The sequence below is a fragment of the Anolis carolinensis genome, chromosome 1 (genome assembly GCF_035594765.1).
Source record: "Anolis carolinensis isolate JA03-04 chromosome 1, rAnoCar3.1.pri, whole genome shotgun sequence".
NCBI classification, from domain to species: Eukaryota; Metazoa; Chordata; class Lepidosauria; order Squamata; family Dactyloidae; genus Anolis; species Anolis carolinensis.
The window spans coordinates 33,161,269-33,178,502 of record NC_085841.1 but is presented as its reverse complement, the minus strand read 5'-3'; the positions used below and the strand labels follow the sequence as shown (position 1 = coordinate 33,178,502).

General features: G+C 39.2%; 1 protein-coding gene across 1 annotated transcript in view; it reads left to right on the top strand.

Moving 5' to 3' along the window:
• ush2a (usherin) overlaps nt 1-17,234 on the top strand; it is a 617,513-nt gene that overhangs the window by 514,734 nt on the left and 85,545 nt on the right. The gene's annotated exons all lie outside the window — the stretch shown is intronic.

Genomic DNA, 17,234 nt, shown 5'->3' with positions numbered 1-17,234 from the left:
AAGCATACTTTCTTTATTGTTAGTTGAAGCACACCAGTAACATAGTAGGCCTAACCTCTAAAGATTTCCTACTGGGAGAGATAGTAATTTCCACCTATAGTTTCCTGGTACAGTGTGGACAGCATGGAATTTGGTGAGCATTCAAACTCGAACAGGCTGCATCAGTTTGCTTACCTTCAACATTCTATTGTATGACAGATCCATTCTAATGTTCTTGTGTAGGAATAGAAGTTTTGAGTGTGAATTAATGGGGCTGAATACCCCACGAATCTCCACCAAGATCTGAATCCCAGATGTTGCAGGGTTTGGATAAGAAAGGCTGAGTATGTCTTATCCAAAATGCTTGGAACCTGAAGTGCTTTGGTTCTCAGATCTTGGAATACCTGTGTTTGCATATATTTGGATAATGAGATATCTTGGAAATATGAACCAAGTCCAAACACAAAACTCAGTTATATATCATATACGTCTTATACACACTACCTGAAGGTACTTTTATAAATACTATTCTTAATAATTTTTGTATGAAACCCAGTTTGTGTGCACTGAGCCATCCAAAAGCAAAGGTATCACTGTCTTAACCACTCATGTAGACAATTTGTTTTAGAAGTATTTTGGAATTCCAGCTATAGGATGCTCAACCTGTATATAGGCATTTGAAATACGTTTAGCTGAACAGTTAAAGAATCTGTCTTCAGGCTTTTCCATTCAGTATGAAATGTTAGAGGTAAAAAAGTGATGTCAAAGGTGGAGCTAGCTTATACATCCCAATTTCTTCCTTCATGTGTGTTATGATGTTCTGAGTACTTGTATTAAAAATAATCGGGGGGAAATAGCTATTGATTAATTTACCTTGAGCAAGTCACTCTCTCAGCCTCAGATGAAAGTAAATGTAAACCCTTTTTGACCAAATTTTGCCAAGAAAAAACTCATAATATATTTGCTTTAGGGCTGCCACAAGTCAGAAACAATGTGAATGCATACAGCAACAACAAATTGGTAGCAAGTCTATCAAAATATTCTAATCAATCCATCTACATAATTAATTTATGAACAGTATCCATGTCTACTCAGAATTTGGCCTCACTCCTAGGTAAAAATGTACGGTTTACAGCTTTAGTTATTGCCTCATTGCTAATTTATTATTCTAACAAATTATTCAAGTGCAAAGATGAAGGCAATTTCGTTCACTCTCAGTCCTCTTTATAGAAAAGCAGCTATAGGATTTGCTGCCTAGTACTGCAACCTTGAATTGAGTGTCTAAAAAAATAAAATTATTTTATTTTTGGATAATTTTTCAGCCTATATATATATATATATATATATATATGCATATTTGAAGTGCATGCTGGTGTAAATGATAGGAAACTTAACATTAGCTTGACGCTTATGATTTATGTTTGGTAATTAGGGAGATTTGTCTCATAACTCTTCAAAATCAGAAATGATTTATTTCTGTACCACAAAAAGAAAAAAGCTTTTACCAATGCTAACACATTGTACTTTTATACAGTGGGTTGCAAAACCTAATAAATACAGTAACCCAGAATTAGATGGATTTTTATGACCTCATTGCAGATCTGGCAAAAGCTGAGATTCAAGCATGATGGTGTGACCTGCAAAATTTGTTTTTCTAGTCAAAATAATGGGATCTGAGGAGACCAGTGAAGAAAGAGACCTTTGTGAATGGATAAATGAAAACGTCAATCCAGTGTGGAGTTGCAAATTTTTACAACCAGTTCTAAAGACAGGATTAATATTGTGAGCCATTCTGCAAATTCAAGTAGGGATGGAGATCTTGCAGCTTCCAGAATTCCTCTATCAACAGTTATGGTAGCTAGAACATCTTGAATTTGTAGTTCAACATCAGCTGGACTATGGCATGTTTCTCATCTCTGGTTTCAATGGAAGCACTGGTTTGCTGAGGAACTAATGAAGTGGGTACCTATTAATGTGTCTAAGTAATAGACATGTTTGCACTTTACTGTGCAAATTCTTTTTTTGTGTCAGGAGTGACTTGAGAAACTTCAAGTTGCTTCTGGTGTGAGAGAATTGGCTGTCAGCAAGGATGTTGCCCAGGGGATGCCCGGATGTTTTGATTTATTTACCATCCTTGTGGGAGGCTTCTCTCATGTCCCCGTATGGAGCTGGAGTTGATAGAGGGAGCTCATCTGCGCTCTTCTCGTGTTGGATTCGAACTGGCAACCTTCAGGTCAGCAACTTCAAGTCATTAGAAAGGTCATTCATATTTAATTGGTTGTGCCAACAGGGTCTTTTAATGGGGAGGCCTGCACTTCTGGGTTTTTTTTAAGGAGTTTCAAACTGTTTTAAACTAGTGTCTTAAAAAAAATTGCTTCTTTGTTGTAATTTTATGCTCAATTTTAATATTCGATTGTTAGTTGTACTATGCTCTATGAACTCTGCTGGGAGTAAAGGGAAATATAAATAAAATGAAAATAAATACTTCAACCTTAAGACCCATAAAGATATCATTAAGATTGGGTTGGAGCCAGATGATTTTATTATGCATATAAGCCGTAAGGAACACAAGTCCCATTTCCCCCTAGATCTTTACTCACTTTTTTTCTGTTTATGGTTGCAATCTGAATCTCAGCCTCATGTTTTTAAAATTATGCCAATAATATTATATTAATAACTATTTTACTGTTTAATAAGCATGATAATACAATATTTCATATTTGCTTAATCTTTATAACATTCTGACACATATCTACTTTGTAAATATTATGATATGAAATATGTTTACCCCCTTCCCCCCATAAAAATATCATAACTGCACCTTTTCCTTTGAAACTTGATGCCAAAGGAAATTGTTTTCCTGTAAACTCCAAAAATGACCAAATGCTTAAATCTCTTGAAATAATTTAAACAAATGGTCACTTTCTGGTTGTTTACAGAATTGCTTCAAAATTCACTTATCTACTCAGGCATTGAATTGCCTTCCACACCAAGCCAACAGCAACAGAAAATATCCAAGATGGTTGCACTGAGGGTAATAAAGTGCACCAAAATGGCCTTTTAAATAATGTTGCCACAGTATGTTTGTTTAGCATCAACATTTTAATGCCATTGAAATTAGTATTTTCTTGGCACTGGAGAACCATTATCCTAGAAAACCTGAACTGAAAACACATAGCAGAAATAAAATCACAGTGATTGTGTGTAGTTACGTAAGATAGCAATCATGCTTCTCTAGATATTTTCTATTTCAAATTTCTTTCACTTTCCAATTTTAAAATGTGCTAATGTACTAAGATTTGCCGTATCAGAGAAACCAGCTCCATGGTTTTGTCTCCACCTCTACCAGCTTTAAATTGCAATTGGCTCCCTATTTTTGAGGAAATTAGGGGTACAGGACCCATACAAAAGAGGGAAAACTGAAAATATTTCCAGAGCCCCCCCCCCCCCCCCACACTCACACCATACAAAAATATACTTGTATTGATGAGATGACTGGTTGCACACACATTCCCTTGTACAGGTACCGACCTGTATGAGAGGAGGGAAGGGGATGGAAAGGGGTAGGAGGAGAGAAAAGGGATACCTTTCCTTGCTCTCATGAATATATATTTATTTATTATGGTCGATGACCAGCAACATAAAATGTACAAACATCAGAATAGCATAGAAACATATGCAATTAGTTTTACCATAAAACTAAAAACCCCACAGGGTGGGTTCTGGGAATTGAAGTCCCAAGTGCATGCCACAAGAGAGGAGGAGAATGGACATAGTCAACCAGGCCTCTGATTGGCTGAGAAAGAAAGTGAGAAACACATAGAGCGAAAAACCTCAACTCCCATCATGCCCTAGGAGAGAGTACAGAGGCTCCTTCGGTGCCTGCATCTCACAAAGTGCTGCTGGGAAAGCCAAGTTCCCATTTGCCTCAAGTCCACCTCCACCTCAGGTAGAGTGCCGCTCAGCCCCATTAGCTGAAAAGATCCAGCTGCTGTGATCCATAACTCCTAAGACTTTGGCTAATCCACACCAGGCTCGTTGGGATTTGGCAGCCAAATCCTCTGAATCCCCCAAATCCAGTACACCAAGACGATTTCGTGCACACCCCTACTAGGCATATCAACGTATGTATTGGTCCTTAAATTTCTTTGATGTTACCTTTGATTTTTCTTCTGATGTAGTTTTTAGGCAGATTCAATGCTCACATTAGGATAGGCTCAACACTGATCTCATGAGAAATTTTGCTAATGACATAAAAACTCTTTCTGTTTGCTGTAGAATACCAGAGGTGTGCTTCCAAATTCAACCTGAATTTTGATTTAGATGAAATATCATTTAATCTCTCATTAGTAGCCTAACGAATATTACATCTATGTGCAAACAATACCCTTGTACATTTATTCAGTTCTAGAACAGTCTGAACCATACATATGATATTTAAAGTGACCTAACAGTGCATTTACACTGTAGAACAGTAGTTCTCAACTTCTGGGTCTTGAGGTGTTTTGGTCTACAACTCCCAGAAATCCAGGCCAGTTTACCAGCTGTTAGAATTTCTCGGAGTTGAAGGCCAAAACATCTGGGGACCCACAGGTTGTGAACCATTGCTGTAGAATGTAAGCATGATTTTAACTGCCATGGTTTCATGCTATGGAATCTTGAGACCTGGTGTTCGATGAGGCACCAACTCTATTTGACAGAAAAGACCTTGTAGTTTGGCAAGGCCTTTAGCCTTCTCTGCCAAAGAGTGAGGGTGCCACACTAAATTACAGCTGTATCAAACTGCATTAATTCTACAATGTAGATGCAATCTAACTCTGTAGAAATAGAATTTTCTCATGGAATTGCTGACACATCCTTAGGTGCAGATTTGTGAATGAGACATTTTAATTAAAATCTAATTTTATTGAAAAAAGACTAGAACAGCAATAATTAAACTTATGCCCTTTTAAAATATAGCTTATGGAGGTACTAGGCTAAATCATTTAATCTCCTAAAGCATCTCAACTGGAGTTCTCTCATGGGATACTCTATTAGTCATTCTTTCACACAAGCTTCTGTGTTACCTTGCAAGATTTAAAGAATAAGCAAGCAATGAGCTCTGTCTTTTATTGAACTAGTTAGATGTCATTCTTTTCATTGTAGAAGATTGTTGGGGAAAGAGAACTCTTTTGTCACCAGGGATATTGTTTTATCTTGCTTCCAATGTATATTCTATTCCCATATATGTCCACATACAATAGAGAAATTTAGATATGTCGTGTCTGAACAAAATAGGCTGAAAACAGGCTGCCATGGTTAAATTGTGAAACACACTGTCTGTAAATTGAAGGCATCAAAACTTTGCAGGCTTTTCTCCTGTGATCATTATGTAGAGCAGCTATGCTGAGGTGTAGCCCACATAAAAATAAAACACATAATTCAGCAAAAAAATAAATAAAAAGATTTATTTCTACCTTTGCTATCCAAAATATCATATTGTCCTCATTGATTCCTTTGCAAACTCCTGACAACTCTGGAACTGTTCAATCTACAACTGATCACTTCTCAGTTAGGACCAAATAAGGTTCATTTTCAAGGAGGTGAAGAATAGTTGTTTGTATTTGGCTTTGAAATCTGAAACTGACCTCACACCTTGATTCAATCCTGTTGATTTAAACTGTTTTTCTTCCATATTTTGAAGAGGGATATAGTTTCCGAGGACCCTTCCACATAGCCATGTAACCCAGATATCAAGGTAGATAATCCACAATATCTGTTTTGAACTGGGTTATCTGAATCCACACTGCCATATAATCCAGATCAAAGCAGATAATGTGGGATTTTATAAAGTTGTGTGAAAGGAGCCTGAGGGAGGCAACTAAACAAAATTTTGCCCAACTAAACAAAATTTTACCTCCTCCAGTTGCATATGCAAAATAAATAAAACATTCCTATATATGTTTATTAGAATATGTTTCATTGCATTCCATGGAATTTATTCTTGACTGACAGTCTTTGGCCACAGTGGTGGAGGTGTTGTGGCTGTGCAGGGGCCACAAAAGAGAACATGAACAGGAATCAATGAGGACAATTCTCCCATGGAGATTCACAGTTAAATAGACAAAATATCTGAAATAAAAGCAATTTGTAGGGAAATGGAAAGCATGTTGGATGTTATTTTGTTTTGAAATATTTGCACATTCATGCAAATGTAAGGCTGGAGAGATGCTAAGGATTTGTGAAATAGCAGTAACTTAAGCCTAGTGTTTGGTGCAAATCTATGCCTCCCATCATTTCTCCACTGGGCTTGTTCATTTCAGCTGAACCTTGATCCGTTTCTGCTGGCCAGATACTGGTCAGCCCCTGTATCTGTTTTTGCATACCTCCCAAAAATGGGTGGGTAGCCGGATAGGCATTTTCGGGCTGTAGCCGAAAAATGCAACTAGATCCGGCCCATTGGCAGCAATGGGAAATTTTCTGTACCTGAGAACCTTTCCTTTTTTCCTTCAAGGGAGCCTAGGTGTCATCTATGGGGTTAAGAAAGTACCCTTCCTGGGAGCCTTCCTTTTTTTTTCTTCAAGGGAGCCTACATGTCAGTAATGGGGTTAAACGTTAAAGCTGTTTCTACTCTACAGGCGTGCGCTTTCTCTCCCTGCAGCACATCATTCAGCTTTCCAAGGCATTTTAAGGAGGCCCGGGGAAGAAAGAGCAATGACCTGGAGCTATCCTCCCTGGGCTTCCTTTTAAAAAAAAACTTATTTTTTCTCTACTGCTGGCTCTGTCTGGAGTGGGCATGCTCCAATCTCCTTTCTGCTTTCTGCTTCAGGCTTAATGTTTCCTTAAAGATGTTTCTACTATATACTCTAGAGGAGAGATAACTAGGTGATAGTAGTTTTCAGAGAATGAGGGTTTTCTTTTCATTTGCTGGGATAAATAATATTTATTATCTTTTATAAGTTTTTGAAGGAGAGGAAGGGAAGGAGAAAAAAGCTAAAAGAGTGACTCTCCCAAGCCCCCAAATGTGAACACACACCCCACCCACCCATCTCCAACTCCTAATCAAGCCCACTAAAAATTGGATACCACATAGTCCCGTTATGGATGGGAATCCATGACAGCTGGGCCCTTGCTGTTTCGGGCACCCGAACAAACTGAAGAAGCCAGATTGGCCGAAGGAAGCAGCTAAAAATGCACCACACTCAAGCCTATTCTCCACATCCATCCCCAGCCTTATGACTTGTTCATTTGCAACCTGAGTGTGTATGATACATGTGACTGGAAAAAGATTTATGATCTAAGAGACTGAGGATATAAAGGATCTGATATTCAGAAAATATATACAGTAGCCACCAGCTTCCCAGTTCCACTTTGTGAAGCAATGAGCACCAGAGATGCCACCTGTAAGCAAGAATGTTTTGGATTTTGGAGTATTTCAAATTTTTAGATGAGGGATGCTCAACCTGTATCAAATATATTTAGTACTGTTAGAAAGAAGAAGAAGAAATTAAATATTGCGCATTGCTCAATCGCATCTTTCATGACAAATATATTTTCAAATCCTCTGGAACATATCTAAATTGCCGGAAAAGCTGTAGATTTAAAAAAACAAACAAGTAAAATATTCTTCTTGAGAGCTGCATATGCCACTAATTCAGGCTACCTGCCATTTAGCAAAGACCAAAAGCTGCAAGTGGCAACAAAGGGACAAATGTTAATTGAACTGCTGTGCTGCTGTCAGCATGGAGAGTAGCCACCAACAGAAACAAGATGGCTAACCCAGGCATGCCCTATTAGAGCTAGAAGATCACATCCTTAGCTCTGCAAGGGCTTATGGGTTATGAGGAAATCATACACAGATGACTAATTTTTTTATGGTTCACAGCCAAGCAAAGTGAAATTCAGCAGCTGTTCAGGACAAGTGACCACTCTAACGGCTGTAATATAACCCACTAAATAGAGAGGGAATTGTATGAGAGCAAGAGGTTAGCCGTGATTATCGGCAGGTGAGTGCTTTATTGAAGTTGAAAGACCATTAACATTGATGGAGTAATTATTTCAACTTGAAAGTAATTACCTTGATGGGTGATAACTTCTCCTGTGTTCCCAGATTGGATTGGGCCAAACAATTGTGAACTCCTGAAGCCTGGAAAAAATATTACAACAATACTGCAATGTTTGAACTACAGAAATCACTGTTAGAGCATTTTAATTATGCCTAACAGTGGAGAATTGTTTTAACTTACAGCAACCAGTGAACACTCCAGAGAAGAGATGTTTGCTTTCCGGTCCAAATGAAATGACCCACACCTGACGTGCTTCTCAAATTATGCATGTTATTTGAATTCAGCTTTTAAGATACAAAATTCCCTTTCTCTATGGAATGACTGACCCCAGTTTTATTATCATTTTTATAAAATAGCCCATTGTCTCTTTTTCTGTTAATTGTAAATGCTTTACAGAGGAATGCAAGAGATGCTCTATAATCAGAGAGACTCCCAATGTATATGGATATTGTAATTTCCCCAGATTATTTATCAAGGATTGTCCAGGAACTGAGTTCCTCTGTTCAGATTTGCATTTGGATACAGATGGAAATATGCAGGTGGCTGATGGTGATTTTGCTTGTACCTCAAACCTGCATCTAATTCAGGAATATCAGTACCAGTTAACCCTACACTCATCCATTACCCTGGAAAATAAGTCATCTCATTTTATAGCCTATGGATGGTTCATATACAGTCAGCTTTCTACATTTGTGAGTTTCAGGTATTTTGATTTGATTATTTATGGATCTGATTAATATGACCTCTCTTTGAGTTTCTAGGTCCTTCACTGCAACTCTGTGGTCAACATTCACTTAAAGATGACCATAGAGTTTTTCTGAAGGATTTAGAGATTCCTAAAGAGACATCATGTTAAAATAATAGTGGTTTTTATTTGCATTTCCCCCACTTTCTGTACTTTTAACAGCAGCACATGTCATGGGTTGACTGTATTTCTCTTTGATCCATTCTGGAGTTTCTGAAATTGTGGTCCTCCAGATGTTTTTGACTTCAGCTTCCACAATGCCTAACAGCTGGTAAGCTGGCTGGGATTTCTGGGAACTGAAGCGCAAAATGTAAATGGAGTAAGAAACTTGATGAAACATCGAAATCGGCTCTCGAAATACATCAGAAAATCTATGAAGCAGCCACCAGAGAGGCCAAAAAAGAATATAATTCCTCACTGATAGCTTCTGCCAGATCTCGACCTGCTCAAATATTTAAAATTGTTCGTAACATCATAAATCCAACCCACCCAGCCAAAGATATGGCCAGTCAAGATATCACAGCAGAGACCTTTCAGAGCTACTTCATAAATAAGATCAATCTGCTTCGCGAAGGGCTACCTCCCACAGAGGACACATCGAGGGAACTAGAGACTTTCTGGCCATCTAGTGATAAACTCCTAGAACTCTTTGTGCCATTAGAAATGGAAGATCTGGAAAAGACTATAGCTGCAGCAAGACCAACTACCTGCTCCCTCGACCCTTGCCCCTCCCGGTTGGTTAAGGAGTGCTGGGAGGGATTATGAGATCCCTTAAGGAACATCATTAACAGCTCCTTAGAACAAGGAATTTTTCCAGAGTGTCTTAAAGAAGCAGTGGTTCACCCTCTTCTGAAAAAACCAAGTCTAGACGCCGCCATACGTAGTAACTATCGCCCAGTTTCAAACCTTCTGTTTTTGAACAAGGTGATTGAACGGACAGTGGCGGGACAGCTACAGCAATTCTTAGATGAGACTGCGGGCTTAGACCCCTTTCAATCAGGTCATGGGACAGAGACTGTCTTGGTAGCTATTACTGACGAAATTTGTCGTCAGTTAGACTGAGGCGGATCAGCGCTATTGGTACTCTTGGACCTTACAGCTGCATTCGACACTGTGGACCATGACTTGCTGATCCATCGATTGGCTATGTCTGATGTACAAGGTTTAACTCTTAAATGGTTCAATTTGTTTCTTCGGGACCGGAGACAGAGGGTGGAGTGGTTAGGCCAAAGCTCCTGCCCTTGCTGTGGAGTTCCCCAGGGTGCTATCCTTTTGCCCCTGTTATTTAACATCTACGCCCGACCACTTGCTGGACTAGTGCGGAGCTTTGGCATAGAGTGCTACCAGTATGCGATGATACCCAGCTACTCTTGCGTCTTGAACCTGGGACAACCACGATTCCTGAGAACTTTAAGCTGTGTTTGGAAGCAGTGATGAGTTGGCTGTGAGCGAGCAGACTAAAAGTGAATCCTGCATAAACTGAGATACTCCGGCCTGGCCAGCCACCAGAGTTAATCCAGTCACTGCCTGATCTCGATGGGGAAGTTCTGGTTCTGTCTTGCTACTGTTAAAAGCCTTGGGTTTGTGTTGGAATCATCGCTGATGATGGGGGCCCAGATCACTGCCATAAGTAAGCAGGCCTTTTTTCATCTTCGCCAGGCAAGGAAATTGGCATCCTACCTTTCGACAGAAGCATTGGCAACAGTAATCCATGCAACAGTCACCACTAGGTTGGATTATTGTAACGCTTTATACGCCAGCCTTCCGAAGATAAAAACCCAGAAGATCCGAATGGTCCAAAATGCAGCGGCCAGGCTGCTAGCGGGATCATCTATAAGATCCCATATTACACCGATTCTGAAACAACAATATTGGCTACCAATCAAACATCAGATTTCTTACAAGATACTGATCCTGACATTTAGAGCTCAAAATGGCCAAGGACCATTATATCTTAGGGACTGCCTCATTCCTTTTTTCCATCAGTGGTCACCTCGATCCTCCCAGGAAAATCTTCTATACATACTGGGCCCTAGGGAGATATGCCTGGAAGCTACAAGGCGTAGAGCCTTTTCGACCTATGCTCCAATTATGTGGAACTCATTGCCTCCATATATTAGAGCAATGTCGGAGTTGCGACCTTTTGTAAAATCGCTCAAGACTTGGCTGTTTGGTTGTGCATTTAAGTAAATTAGATCTAATTTGCCAAATAGTCACTGTTGAATGTTTTTATGTTGAATGTTTTTATATTGTGGAATGATATTTTAAATTGTAAGTCGCTCGGAGCACTCTGGTGGAGAGCGACTAATTAAGAAAGTGAAGAGAAAACAACTAAAGGAGCATAGTTTGAGAAATACTGGTCCATACAGATGGTGCAGTTCAAAACACTTGGGGGCCAGCCAACATAACCTTAATTACCCTTATAATGCAGTAAAGGATCACTGCTCTCACTTGCCTGTTGACAATATATCATTCCAAATGCAAAATCCAGGTGGTAGAAGAAGCATCCAACTGTATCACTTCTGTTTCTCAGCCCAGAGAATCCTATCTGATCTAGCCTTCTATTGGGCAACTATTGGAGGCTAGAGGGGCACATTTGTATCATGGAAGAACTCGGTAACCTAACCATCTTACCCTATCCCCAGTGCAAAAACAACAACAACCCCACAAATCTTGCCTCCAAATCCAATCAGGCCATATTTTAGCCCTCTCTTGAAATCAATTTAGGCATTGAAGAAGGCTTTTTTCAAAACAGGAAGTGTCCAGAGTCACTTGAGGGTCCTAGGAGCCACATATATGGTGACATTCTACAGAAACAAACTGCTAGTCCTGCATCTTCCTCCTCTAAACAACATTCAGTAGTGTAAAATTCCTGCTTTTCCTGGCAGGTTCAGAACCTGCTGCATTTTTTTATGGTATCTATCTACTTAAACAACAGGCTTGCACAATGCACATCTTTATTTAATCACTATGATCCATTTCATTATCTTATTCTTTTTCATGTTTCTGGTCCTTTGAAAACCATTTCTACTGATAGGTAGTCAAGATATTGCAACAATTCCTCTTTGTTTGACCAGCCTTACGGACACTGCCATATCATGTTTGGCAATTGTCAAGCCCCTTTGTGAACTAGATTGTTAGAAAGTTAGCCTCAACAATTGCAATAATTTCACTGAAAAATAGGCAGATGTCCCATGTCTCTAGAAAGTCATATTACATCATATGTTTAAAAACTAAAATGTTAATTTTTGACAGGAATAAAGTCATGAATTTTCCAGACAGTGTTCCTATTCAGTGATTATGGCTCTGACTTGTATTTATTTTATTCTTTTGTGGGAGCAATTACTAAAGGCATGGCTGATACCTATGCCCACTAGAGCCTGGTTCTGTTTTTCCTTTCCCCGTGCTTTTAAAAAGGATAGTTATTGATCTCTTGCTGAGCTGAGATTTCAGTTTTATGCCAGATAGCTTGATTAATGGGTTGGTTTCTGTAAGTGGACTGAATGGGGATAGGAAGCATGGGCAGCCCATACTGCCAACCCTAAATCCGTCAAGACACATAGCTCATTATGAAACAGTTATCAAGTATACATGAAAAATTAATTGGGCTCAGTTTGATTCTGAAAAGAATCAGCCTTCTACTTGGCGGTCCCCCCAATCCTTCCAGATGTTGTGCACCAGCCCCTTGAGGAACAGCGAAGGGAGATGTATTAATACGTTGTATTGATTAGATCAAGACCCCTGACAGTTATTTGTAGAGATACCATCTGGCGGCTGTTCGAATTCCTTCACCAAAAACAGGACGTGACATGTTATTAATCTCAACTCTCTAAGTATAGACAGTTGCCTTTTCTGCTAAACCGCATTTTACCATTCCGTAGGAGATGAATGCAGACCTGAAGGGTGCTGAAATTAAGGTTATTACACAAATTGAGCCATATGGTCCAAATATTTCAGCAAGAAAATTGCCAGGCAATAAAAATTGCTCCTGCCTTCCTAATGGTGTAAATTACAGTTTAACCATGGCTCTAATGATGTCCTTCTGCCGCGCTTAACTACTGTTACATGAAGGACATTGTTTTAAAAATATAAAAAACAAGTAAATGCCAGCAGCGTGTTTTACAATCTGTTAGTGTGTCATTAAGAACACTGTCAGAATTACATAAACATAATGGCAGGCAACCTAGCATACAAAAGAACAAGTATGGAAAGAGAATGTCTTGAAAACTCAGTTAAAAGTTCTTCGGGGGGGTTTTGGGTCTACTTCAGACTGTGGTTACTTCTGCTCATCATATTACCCAGTAGATTAAAAATGTCATTGTGTAAATTCACATAGAAGGTATGTTCAATCTAAAATACTATGAGGAAGGGAACTTGTGTGTATTCTGGGCTTTATCCTGAGAGTAGCTCAATATTTGTTCTTTTATAGGACTTCAGTTAAAACATCAATATACAGTGAGTCCTTTGTATCCATTGGTACCTTGGTACTCCCTGTGGCAGGCAAGTAGCTGGGGGGGGGGGTCTTGAGGGGCTTCAGCCCCCCCCCCCAAATTTCAGGGTGGTCTGTGAGAAGGCCTTACTGGTACTGTTATGTTTATTCATATCATGATCTGATCACCATGCTCAATATATCCCATATGCATGGGGGTACTGGGATAATGATACAAAAGGTTTGCTAGGGTAGATCCTCTCTCACTCAGAGTCAGCCCCCCCCCCAAAAAAAAAATCAAAATCCTGGTTATGGGCCTGCCCTGTGGATACCAAAATCTGTGGAAGCGCAAGTACCATTATGACATAATGAAATGGTATCCCTTATATGAAATGTAAAAGTCAAGGTTTGCTTTTTGAATTTAAAAAAAAACATTGTCAGGCCGTGGATGTTTAAATCTGTGGATATGGAGGGCTGACTGTGGATTTCATAACCAATAAGACACATTTATGATTATGCACATGGTCATCTGTATTGTCAGAGGGTAGGAGAAATCAACAGTATATTTTGTTATCTAAAGGATTAGTTTGGGTAGTCTCTGATATGTGAAATTTTATTTGTTATGCTTAATTTGGAAATACAACAGTAAACATAATTTTGTGGACATGAAGACTTGAGGGGCTGGCAAATACCCAGACTGGGGGGAAGGGGGTTGGGCACTCAGGAGATGGTGAGCAGGGTGGCAAGTTGGGGGAGAGAGTGGGGGGAGAACCCAGTATGATTGAGGATGGAGTCGAGCGAGGCGGTTGGCCAAGTGAGCGGTCAAGCAGGGGGTAGACAAGCGAGTAGGCAAATGGAGTGAGATGGCAAACAGGGTGGGTGATGGTGCATGTGCCAGGAGAGAAGGCACGCATGCCCTAGGTTTGCCACCACTGTCCTATCTACTATATACACTCATGCTGAGAAGCAGAGATCAATTTAGTTGGGTAGAAGTCTTGCACTGACCCTACACACCCACCCATATTTTTTGCTATTACAGTAGCAAAAGTCGTCGTGTTCATTGTTAAGGGACATGGAGAGAATGGTTCTTTGCAGCACCAGTGAAATGTAATTCATGTTTACTCAGTAGACTGCAGACTTTTGGAATCTTTATGGGCATGTTCACAAAGTACATCTATGGCCCCTTCTACACTGCTATATAATCCAGATTATCAAATCAGATAATCCACATTGAACACGATTTTATAAGTCCACACTCTCATATAATCCAGTTCAAAGCAGATAATCTAAATTTTATATGGCAGTATAGAAGGGGCCTAATTCTCCCTAATCATAAGGGCTTGAATCATTTTGCTAGAAGCAACAGATCCCATTGAGCATTCCTTTTTTATTTGAACTACCTAAGGCAGCAAGAGCTCTTTGTGTGTATGACAGCATGCATGGGTTTCCAGAGCCCTTGTATTGTTTGTGAATTAAGAATTTGTTAGACCTCTTTTAAAATTCATGCAGACTAATCCATTTTTCAGAATAGATCTGGGATGTCATAAACTTTGGTTGATGTGAATATTTAGATTTCATTTGCTTCTAGAGTTACATATTTTAAAACTATTTATCTATTTATCTGTTGCCATTATAATATATGGCTCCACGATTACTGCTGTAACGATTTATCCTTCTTTGCAGAAACACTGTGTCTGTTTCCTTTGGAATTAATTATATTAGTGAACAGCAGGGATTCTACTTGTGAATTATCTGCAGGCTGTGTTATCTTTGCCTACTTAGCAGCAGATAAAGCTGTTCTTTTTGCTAGACATCCTAAGAAAGTGACAATGAGTCAGTGTGACTGAGGAAAGGAAATATAAATATCTCAGCAGCTCTGAGAGGGGTTGTTACTTTGGTGTTTTAAAAGTATAAATAGCCTAAGTATGCTTTGTCACTATAATGAAGTGTTGTATAAACATATGTATAAGTCTAGAAGTTTTAGTAAAAAGATAAACCTCAACAAGCTGGGATTACTTATTCATGTAATCAATGTAGATACTTTACTTTTACTCATATAAGAAAGGAACCATCTCCTGTGATTAGAATAGCAAAAGGTGAAAGCTTTGTCTGTTTGAAGAGAACCTTTAAAAAGCACCTGCTCCTTCTCTCTTTGCCATAGTGCCACTTCTAGCCCTTTAACAGTACCACACTCAAGCAACCAGAAACGATATTTATCCCGTATCTATCAATCCCCATGGGTGCCTGTTAATTAAAATAACTGGTTTCACTGTGCAGTGCCTTCACCAGTTCAATGCTGGACAGAGACCACAGTATCTGCTGGCTGTGAGTAAGAACCTTAAAATCTGCAGCTAGACAGCCACTGGAAAAGTCAGGGTTTTATCCTTACACAGTTCACTGAGACACACATATGTCTGTTTGGGATCAGCACTGGGCTGTGGCAGAGCACAGGAAGTGGCAACAAAGCAGTGGAAAGCAAGCATTTCCGTGGAAAGTATTAAATTTCCTCTCCTGGGGGAGTAATTGTTTACCTTGCAGCAAGCTGTGTTTTCAGGGTTTTTTAAAGTGCTACAATGCTAGGGGTGTCCTGATAAGTGCTCCACATTTTTCCGTCTCAGATTCAAGTGATGGAATACATTCTAGTCAACTCCAACAAATTATCTGGCTTGTCCTAGACTTTCTGTTGAGTTTTTAAAATACACTGTTTCTGGCTTGATCCGTGCTTCAGTGCACATTGGGGAGGTATGTTTTGTGGACACCCTGCAGCCAGTCAGCTTCAAACTATATAATAGTGTCTGTGTAGAAGCACCCTGAGACTCTTATGTAAATAGTTTACCTGGCCTAGTTGTTTCATTTCACATCTGCATATTGTTAGTATAAAAAGTTTGCTGAAACATGTTGAAATGCTCTCTTTTTTGTAACTTTGCTGCTTATTTCTATTCTTTCCATGTTATTTCTGCCTCTGGTACCAAACCAGATGAACTTGCAGAAAAATTAAATGAATTCTTTTTATTTCTCTCCATGGCTAAAAACATAGGGCAGATCTGTGCCTGAACTGATTTTTCAAGGATGAGAGAAGGGGGAACTGAATCTAACCATTCTGTCAAGAGTTCTTCTGTCTTGACAAATTATATACCACAGAACTGACAAATTATAATTACATGTTGGAGCAAATAGTCCCAGTTGCACATATACACAATAAAATTTGAGCCAACCATGACTGACCAAACGAAAGAGTATTGGTAGTAGATCGCTTGATCAAAATGTCAAACCAGTGTGTAGCTGTTGTAAAAAAGAAAATCAATGTGGCCTGATTTAAAAAGTAATATTTTTAAAAGGCTACTAATATCATACTGCCGTATACAAATATTTGGAGCAAACACAATTGTAGTGCAATACAAAGTTCTTGTCACTATGTCTGACAAAAGATATTGTAGTGCTGGCAAAGTACAAAACAAAAGGCAACTAAATCGATTAACAGTGGCTCCAAACGTTAGGTCCTCCAGTTGTTTTGGACTTCTACACCCAGAATTGCTGATGGTCAACCTGGAAGAGACTTCTGGAAGTTAAAGTGCCAAACACCTGAACTACCGGTAAAGGTATGGAACCACTGGACTAGAGAAATCCCCTCATGAGAAAATTACATTTTTGGAGTTTTATAGCTTAGATAAAAGACCAGCAAGGAGATTCTTGTTAAAAGCTGTGTAAAATTATACTTGATGTAGATAGAGAGAAAACCTTTTTTATAATGCTATTATAGCTGAAAGGTGGAAGTTTCAAAGAGATAAAAAGAAGGACATCTTCACATAACACCAACTAAATAATACAATTTGCACCCTTGAAAACTAGTGATGGCTGCCAATTTAAAGGAATTGAATGAAGGAACTATCAATGGCTACTAATATTAAAGAAAGAGCTGATCTTCTCTCCAGTACTTGAGGCAATATGTCTCCTACTATCAATTTTTGGAAGGTTCAAGTGGTTTGCGTGTTGTGGTTCCCAATTTCAGCTTGCAGACTTTCTAGACAAGAACATT